This window comes from Pongo pygmaeus, chromosome 2, assembly GCF_028885625.2.
Source record: "Pongo pygmaeus isolate AG05252 chromosome 2, NHGRI_mPonPyg2-v2.0_pri, whole genome shotgun sequence".
Taxonomy (NCBI): Eukaryota; Metazoa; Chordata; class Mammalia; order Primates; family Hominidae; genus Pongo; species Pongo pygmaeus.
Genome location: NC_085930.1, coordinates 8,319,864 through 8,329,557, shown reverse-complemented (window position 1 = coordinate 8,329,557; position 9,694 = coordinate 8,319,864). Strand labels below are relative to the sequence as shown.

Sequence of the window (9,694 nt, the reverse complement as noted above, 5' to 3'; positions counted from 1 at the left end):
CTAGCCAATGCTTGTGTAAAAAAAAGGCCACCACATATTGTTGTATTACGTGCAATTAGAAATGTTCAGCTATCCCACTTTGGTATCCTTTTCAGAAAAAAAAAATCTCAAAACTTATAAAGGTAAACATAAGCATGGCATTTTACATTGTACCAACTGAGTAACAGTAAATAGATGAGGTGTGACCACTATAACTTCTTGACCAACTTTCTATCTTGAAACTACACACATCCAACCCTACCAGCTACCATTCTAATTCTACAGGTTATTTTCCAGTGAAACAAGCTGTACAATGACCACTCTTTTCAAAACATTCCAGACCATTTCCATTTTCTTGGATCATAATATCGTGCTTTTTCTCTTTCTGTTTTTTAAACTTTATCCCTTCTTGTACAGATGAAACTAGTCCTTCTACTGACAGATACACAACACTGTTTGCTCCTAGATATCCTGCAAGGTGATCAAATTCTGGTTTATTGGCAATGAGCTCTTCTTTTGTAGGAATGTTTATTCCCATGAAGCATGGATATTTAATTGGTGGTGAAGCTACTCAAATGTGTACCTCTTTTGCACCAGATTCTTTGAGCAATTTTATTATAGGTGAGATGGTATTGCCTCTCACAACTGAATCATCTACAAGAACAATTCTTTTGCCTTTAAAGTTGTCTGACAATACTCCAAATTTTTTTGCAACACCAAGTTGTCTTAACCTCATGTTTGGCTGAATGAAAGTTCTCCCTACATATCGGTTTTTACACAGCACCTCCACATATGAAAGTCCACAGTTTCCTGCATAAGCAAGAGCAGCAGGCGTAGCAGATTCTGGAACAGTGCTAACCAAATCTGCATCCACAGGTGATTCAATCGCTAGCTGCTGGCCACAAGGGTATCTTACTGTATAAACCATTTGGTCTTCGAACATACTGTCTGGTCTTGTAAAATAAACATATTCAAAGATACAAAAAGCCATACGGTTTCCTTCAGACCTTGATATAACATCAAGAGTTCGGACATTATGTCTGGATATTTCCACAATTTCTCCAGGCAAGACTTCACGGTAATATCTTGCACCAATAGATAAGAAGCTACAAGATTCTGAAGACACCACCCATCCTTCTGTTTCTGATGTCTTTTTCTCGTTGTCATTTATATCAGACACTGGAATAAGACAACCAATGCATAAGGGACGATTTCCATAAGGATCTCGTACTGCATAAATAACATCTCTGTGCATTATAAGCAGGGAGTATGCTGTGGGTGCTTCCTTCATCAAGTTTTTAATCCCGGCTACCCAGTCTGGGGTGTCATCTTGTTCCTGAGAAGGGGTATACGCCAGTAACTGGGTAATCACTTCACTATCAGAACTTGTGGACAGACCAATACCACGACGCAGAAGCTTTTTCCTTAATCGAGCAGCATGTACCAATTCGCCATTATGTACCACGGCTATCTTCCCAAGAAGTGTTTCAACAACAAAGGGCTGACAATTTTCTAATTCACATTCTCCTGTGGTAGCATACCTTGTGTGTCCGATTCGAAGATTTGAAACATATAATTTTTTGAAATTGTCTTCAGTAAAGACTTGATTTACAAGACCCATTCCCTTGTGTGATTTGAATGTTGGCGCTCAACTCCCGTCACTAGTCACAATACCAGCGCTCTCCTGACCCCGGCGCTGCAGCGTCCCAGAGTGATCACATGCGGCACATCCAGCTGCGTGGGCCACTCTCCTGAGGCGATGCACCCGAACACGCCACATACCTCTCGGATCCCCAACTCCTCCAGCTCCATGTCGCCGCCGAAAGCGCACGTGGAGGGACCTGCCGCTGCCGCCAAGGTGTAAGCACCAACCAGCTGCCAGCTCGGCCCGTCGAGCGCAGAAGCGAGCTCAGAAGCTCGCGCTCCCGACAGGCGCTTCCTTCCCGAGGCTGGCTCCCCTCTTTTGTTCTTAATGTAAATTTTCACCCTAGGTTAACTTGCAGCCTTTAGTGTCATTTAACAGAAAGGTAGTCCCCACTATCCCATCCCACAAGTATTTTTCTTTATATTCTTGCTAGTGGTGGGAAGGAAGTCTAGTATAATTGAGTAGAAGAGAAAATATACTTTTTATTTATTTATTTATTTATTTATTTATTTATTTATTTATTTTGAGATGGAGTCTCCCCGTGTCGCCCAGGCTGGAGGGCAGTGGCGCGATCTCGGCTCACTGCAAGCTCCGCCTCCCAGGTTCGCATCATTCTCCTGCCTCGGCCTCCCGAGTAGCTGAGACTACAGGCGCCCTCCACCATGACCAGCTAATTTTTTTTTTTTTTTTTTTTTTTTTGTATTTTTAGTAGGGACGGGGTTTCACAGTGTTAGCCAGGATGGTCTCGATCTCCCGACTTAGTGATCCACCCACCCTGGCCTCCCAAAGTGCTGGGATCACAGGCGTGAGCCCGGCGGAAAAGATACTCCATTAAACCCACAATGCATCAAGGTCATCGAGGCGATGAGTAAATGCTATTGACTTACTCTCCAAGCTGAAGTTTAAACACTGGAATGTCCTCTTGTAGCGTGGACAGTAAGATTGTATCATGAGTTGCCAAGAATTACCATTTTTATGACTTTGAGGACCATAAACAACTAGACCCTGGAGAAGAGGCCAAAGGTTTAGAAAGAGTAGGAAGAATGTGCATGGAAGGGACAGAACGGAAGGAGACTATATATATATTTGTAAGCAGCTAGTGGAAAGACTGTTGCTTTGCTATTTTTTTCTGGTAATTGACTCTACATGTGCATCATTCCAAATGCTGAAGTCATAATTAATGAGTTACATCAGTGCTCAGGACTTCTGCTTTTTATTGCCAGCCTAGATTTTCCTTTAAGTTTCAGAATGTTTTACAGAGTTATTACTCAATTTATCCATGTTATTTCTAGCTAAGCATTTATGAAAGAAAACTCGTATACTTCTTTCTGTTTTTCTTACTCTAATGTTATTTATTTCATTGTTGCTCATGAACGTAACTAAAATCCACCCTTAACAAACAATTCATTATTCCTCATCCTCGATATCGAATCCATGCATTCTCCACTATCTCTGCTCTCATTACCTTGGTCCAAGGTATTAGGATTTCTTGTCTGGATGATTTAAATATCCATGGGTTGGTTTTTAAACTTACTTTATTATTTTTTATCAGAGTTCTACATGCGTGCATGAATTCTACGTGGATTCAAAAGTCAAATAGTTCTACAAGGTTTGTTCAAGGCTTGCTACACACCTGGAGTACACTGACATTCTCATCCTCCAGCTCCAAGTTAACCATTTTCAATTCTATTAGTTAATCATTTTGGCATTTACCTCTACAGCTCCGCAAATAAATATCGTTATTTCTTGATTCAGAATGGAACATTCATTTTCTGCACATTTTGTATTCCCTAGATTTTCTCTAATTGTCTAGAATTTTTTCTTTCAGTATGCTTACTTTTGCATTTATCACAAATTCTTTGCCGGTTGTCTAAATGTCCAGTTGTCGGATACATCAGATATTCTTTCAGTTTCTGCATTTTGAAAAACGTCTCCCACAGCCTATTGACTTGTTCTGGTCTGGTTGACTTCCATGACTGGCTTGCTTCTCCCTTCTAAGCCCTCCTGGGCATTTCTTTCACTTTTCTCTTTAAGTCTTGTGTTCTATGTTCCATAACATTCTATTTATAATGAACAATTCCACGGTTCAGTTCTTTGTTTTAGTAGTGTATCTCCTGCAGCAGCCTCTTCAGGAACTTCGTCTAGGAGGTGAGTTTTTGTACCTTGCGTGTCACAATATTTTGGGTTCTACCTTAGCAATTTATTGCCAGTGTCTCACTATAGTATTCTAGGTTGAACACGGTTGTCTTTTTGGATTAGAAGGCAATGTACCATTGTCTGCTATTGCTTTCTATTTCTCTCTGGAAGTTTGTTGGTTCTTAATTTTGGCCCTCTAAAATTTCATGATGTGGTACTTTGGGGGCATGTGGTGGACCTTTTTAATCTGTAAATTTATGTTTCTCTGTCTTTGGAATTCCCTTAAATTCTTCGATTAATGGTTTCCTTCCTCCATTTCTCCTATTCTCTCTAGCTAAAATGCCTATTATTTAGATATTGGCTCTTGTGGACCGATCATCAAATTTTCTTATGTTATCTCTTAATTTCACATTTTTGCTCTATTATCTGGAATATACTCCCACTTTGTATTTTTGTTCTACTATCTGAAATATATACCCTACTCTAACTTTCAAGCCTAGTATTTTGTTTTTTATTTCTTCTATGTTTTTATTTGTAATGTCACTAGAACTTTTTGTTTTTGTATTCTGAATATTAATCTTAATCTTTTTCTTTAGTAGTATCTTCTTCCTACTTGGTGTTTCTCCATCTTTTTATCTCTCAAGTTCTTAATCATAGCTTTTATTGCTTTATGTTCTTCTACACAGTTTTATTTTCTTCAGTTTGCTTTTTAAATTTCTTTGTTTTGGACTTTTTTTAAGTCAAGAGATTTTCCTCAGGTATCTGATACTTCTTTATTTACTGCTAATGGAGATTAAAATTGAAAGGAAGGTCTGAGAAAGTATAGGTTGGACTTTGTCAACGTAGGTTCAGTAGAGAAATCTGCACCATACTGTTGGGTCATCTCACAGCACTATTTTTAGGTCCTTACTTTGGGTCTTATCATATTGCCCAAGGACAATTTCCCATGCTCAGTGCTTAGCTAGAAGCAGCCTAACAGAATACTAAAACCCAAGTTGAAAAAAAAGGCTGAGATTTTCAACATCTAATCTGTTTTTGTTAGTTTTACTACTTTCTTTTTTGTATAGACTTCACCACCTCCATTCATACTTGCAACTGTGCATGATTTTTTTTTTTTTACAGAGATTTTGGGTTTATATCTCCAATATATAAACTTCTATGCTGCTCTTATGGGAAGGGATATTTAGGTTCTCCTCCTTTACTCCTACTTCCATGGAACCTAGAAAGCCTGATTCCTGAGACCCTGAGAAGCTGTGGTATTAATCTGTTCAATTCCTAACCTATCTTAACTGCTGGTTTGGGATTCAGTATTCTTCTTTTTGGTTAGTCAGTTTTCACTTTTTCAACTGCTTCCCAGTTTTTAAAATTTTTTTGCTTATTATCTCCTCTACAGTTTTTCATAATTTTCTAAATTTCATAAATAAATCAAAATTTACTATTGTATGTTTATTCTTCCATTTTTACTCAAAGTTTTTGAAACTGGATTTCTTTATTTCTACTCTACAAACAAAATTATTATTTTTAAAATAGAAATTAGATTAGTCTTTGCTTAAAGGCCTTGAATCACCTCCTAATTTCTTAAGCATTGAAAAAATAATAATAACATAATTTTCCAAGACTTTGTGAGACCCAGTTATTGCCTTCTGTAGTCTATTATTCCATTTTCTGTTACTCATTGTGCTCTAATCTATGGTTGCCAGAATAAACAAATAAAAATACACCTATTACTTGGGAGAAATACCTATATTTTTAAAAGTGCATTGTGTATCTGGAATTTAAACTTAACTAGAAGTCCTATATTTTCTCTGCAACCCTACATAGTGGCTGTATTAGTCCGTTTTCACTCTGCTGAAAAAGTCATACTCGAGACCGGGCAATTTACAAAGAAAGAGGCTTAATGGAAAAGTCACAGTTCCGCATGGCTAGGGAAGCCTCACAATCATGCAGAAGTCAAGGAGGAGGAAGTCATGTATTACACGGATGGCGGCAGGCAAAGAGAGCTTGTGCAGACAAACTCCCCCTTTTTTTTTTAAACCATTGGATCTCATGAGACCCATTCACTATCAGAAGAACAGCACAGGAAAGTCCCCCATAATTCAATCACCTCCCACCAGGTTCCTCCCGTGACACATGGGAATTATGGGAGTTACAATTCAAGATGAGATTTGTGTGGGGACCCAAAGCCAAACCATAACATTCTGCCCTTGGCCACTCCAAAATCTCATGTCCTCACATTTCAAAACCAATCATGCCTTCCCAAGGTCTTAACTCATTTCAGTATTAACTCAAAAGTCCACAGTCCAGTGTCTCATGTGAGACAAGGCAAGTCCCTTTAGCCTAGGAGCCTGTGAAATCAAATGCAAGTTAGTTACTTCCTAGATACAATGGGGGTACAGACAATGGGTAAATGCAGCCATTCAAAATGGGAGAAATTGGCCAAAACAAAGGGGCCACAGGCCCCATCCAAGTCCAAACTCCAGCAGGGCAGTCAAATCTTAAAGCTCCAAAATGATCTCCATTCATTCCATGTCTCATATCCAGTTCATGCTGATGCAAGAGCTGGGTTCTAATGGTCTTGGATAGCTCCACCCCCGTGGCTTTGCAGGGTACAGCCTCCCTCCTGGCTGCTTTCATGGGCTTGCATTGTCTATGGCTTTTCCAAGTGAACAGTGCAAGCTCTCAGTGTATCTATCATTCTGGGGTCTGGAGGATGGTGGCCCTCTTCTCACAGCTCCACTAGGTGGTGCCCCAGTAGGGACTCTGTATGGGGGCTCCAACCCCACATTTCCCTTTTGCACTTCCCTAGCAGAGGTTCTTCATTAGCACCCCACTCCTGCAAAAAAAATTCTGCTTAGGCATCCAGACATTTCCGTACATCTTCTGAAATCTAGGCAGATGTTCTCAAACCCCAATTCTTGACCTTGGTGCACCTGCAGGCTAAAAACCACATGGGAGCTACGAAGCCTTGGGGCTTGTACCCTCTAAGCCACAGCCTGAGCTCTACATTGGCCCCTTTCAGCCATGACTGGAGCAACTGAGACGCAGGGCACCAAGTCCCTAGTCTGCACACAGCACAGAGATCCTGGGCCTGGCCCATGAAACCATTTTCTCCTAGGCCTCTTGCCCTGTGATGGGGAGAAGCTGCCATGAAGACCTCTGATATGCCCTGGAGACAATTCCCCATTGTCTTGGTGACTAACATTGGGCTCCTCGTTACTTATGCAAATTTCTGCAACTGGATTGAATTTCTCCTCGGAAAATGGGTTTTTCTTTTCTATCACATTGTCAGGCTGCAAATTTTCTGAACTTTTATACTCTACTTCTCTTATAACACTGAATGCCTTTAACAGCATCCTAGTCACCCCTTGAATGCTTTGCTGCTTAGAAATTCCTTCCGCCAGATACCCTAAATCATCTCTCTAAAGTTCAAAGTTCCACAAATTTCTAGGGCACAGGCAAAATGCTGCCAGTCTCTTTGCTAAAACATAACAAGAGTTACCTTTGCTGCAGTTCCCAACAAGTTCCTAATCTCTAAATGAGACCACCTCAGTCTAGACCTTATTGCCCACATCACAATCAGGCTTTTGGTCAAAGCCATTCAACCAGTCTCTAGGAAGTTCCAAACTTTCCCACATTTTCCTATCTTCTTCTGAGCCCTCCAAACCTTTCCAACCTCTGCCTGTTACACAGCTCTAAAGTTGCTTCCACATTTTCAGATGTCTTTTCAACAGTGTTTCACTCTACTGGTACCAACTTACTGTATTAGTCTGTTTTCATACTGCTGACAAAGACATACCCAAGACTGGGCAATTTACAAAGGAAAGAGGTTTAATGGACAACTCAACAGTTCCACATGACTGGTGACGCCTCACAATGATGGTGGAAGGCAAGGAGGAACAAGTCTCATGCATGGCAGCAGGGAAAGAGAGCTTGTGTAGGCAAACTCCTGTTTGTTAGTTTGTTTGTTTTAAATCAGATCTTGTGAGAATCATGCACTATCACAAGAACAGCACAGGAAAGATCCGCCCCCATAATTCAATCACCTCTCACCAGATTCCTCCCACAACACATGGGAATTGTGAGAGTTACAATTCAAGATGAGATTTGAGTGAGGTCACAGAGCCAAACCATATCAGTGGCCTTCTTTAGGTCATTGAGCAAGCTGAGATTGTTTTTTTTTCTTCAGTATCCAGTCCTCATGCCTGCTATTTGATCCACTAGGCATGCTCTTCCCTTGGCCTCCTCCAGATTCCTTTTTGCCCTCCCAATTTAAATTTCAAGTCTCTTTCTAAATGTCAGGTTCTCAGAGAAGCCTTTCCTAATCTCCCAAACAAGATTTGATCTCCTACACTCACTCACCAAAATTCTCTATTTCTTCTTCTGATTATTAATTAAAATTAAATCTATTTTAATAATTACAGCCATTGCAGTGGCTCATGCCTGTAATCCCAGCACTTTGGGAGGCCAAGGAGAGTGGATCACGAGGTCAGGAGTTCGAGACCAGCTTGGCCAACATGGTGAAACCCTGTATCTACAAAAATTAGCCGGGCATGGTGGCAGTCCCCTGTAATCCCAGCTACTTGGGAGGCTGAGGCAGGAGAATCGCTTGAACCTGGGAGGTGGACGTTGCAGGGAGCTGAAATCACACCATTGCACTCCAGCTTGGGTAACAAGAGCGAAACTTCATCTCAAAAAAATTTTAAAAAGGCCGGGCACAGTGACTCACACCTGTAATCCAGCAATTTGGAAGGCCAAGGCAGCCTGATGACAAGGTCAGGAGATTGAGACCATCCTGGCTAACACGGTGAAACCCCGTCTCTACTAAAAAATACAGAAAATTAGCCGGGCGTGGTGGCGAGCGCCTGTAGTCCCAGCTACTCAGGAGGCTGAGGCAGGAGAATGGCGTGAACCCGGGAGGTGGAGCTTGCAGTGAGCCAAGATCGCGCCACTGCACTCCAGCCTGGGCGGACAGAGCAAGACTCTGTCTCAAAATAAATAAATAAATAAAATTACTAGTTTAAGCTTTGTCTATCATACTAGATTGTAAGCAACTTGAGAGCAGTACAGGATTGTCTTGTTTTCAGCTGTAGCACAGTGCCAGGTATATTTTCTAGTTAATTAATAAATAAACAATACATATTATTTGAATGAATGAATGAGCGTAAGAAAATAAAAAAAAAACTGAGATAAACATTATTAAAATGCTTAAGGCATAGCCTATGATTTATAATTTGTGTTATTGTATCAAACTACAAAATCATTTCAAAGTATTGCATACTCGTTATCCTTGATCTATTTACTCACTTTAATCTTATTATAACTACTAGTTGATTCCGTTTTAAAATAAATTAACTAAAAATTATCTGATTTAATTTTAAGAATATGCAATGCTCCAAGAATTATTAATGACAGAAAAGCTAATCTAAAGTATTAAAAATAAATACATTTCTATGCCAGGTAGTGCTAAAAGATATGAAGAAAAGTAAAGCAGTGTAAGGGAATAAAGAGCAATGGGGGAGTTATTTTAGATATGGAAATCAGGGAAGATTTATGTTAGGTTGACATTTGAGCAGAGATCAGCAGAAAATTTGAGATTAAGCCATGAGGATATCAGATTGTTCTTTATTTACACTCATGTGCAAAATAATTTTTTTAAATTTTGCAATTAAGAAAATATTTTTATATTAGAATATTATGAATTTTTATTTTGAAAATCTCTTTTGTTTTGCAAATATTTCCCATAATTTGCAATGTACTTTTCTCATCGTAGATTCGGTATTTATCTTTATTATAGTTGGCACATTTTATTCTCCTTCATTCTTAGTTTCCAGATTATGGTCTTTCAAGCCTGCCTAGTGTTAGAATGAGACCCACGTGGGGCTACATATTCATGTTACAGAAAAAGAAGCTTTGAGACAACTGTGTTAGGTGTGT

The 9,694-nt window shown here is 39.8% G+C and overlaps 1 pseudogene; it reads right to left on the bottom strand.

The window, feature by feature from the left end:
* Positions 1-209: 209 nt before the first annotated feature.
* Positions 210-1,791, bottom strand: LOC129033488 (amidophosphoribosyltransferase-like; annotated as a pseudogene).
* Positions 1,792-9,694: the final 7,903 nt, after the last annotated feature.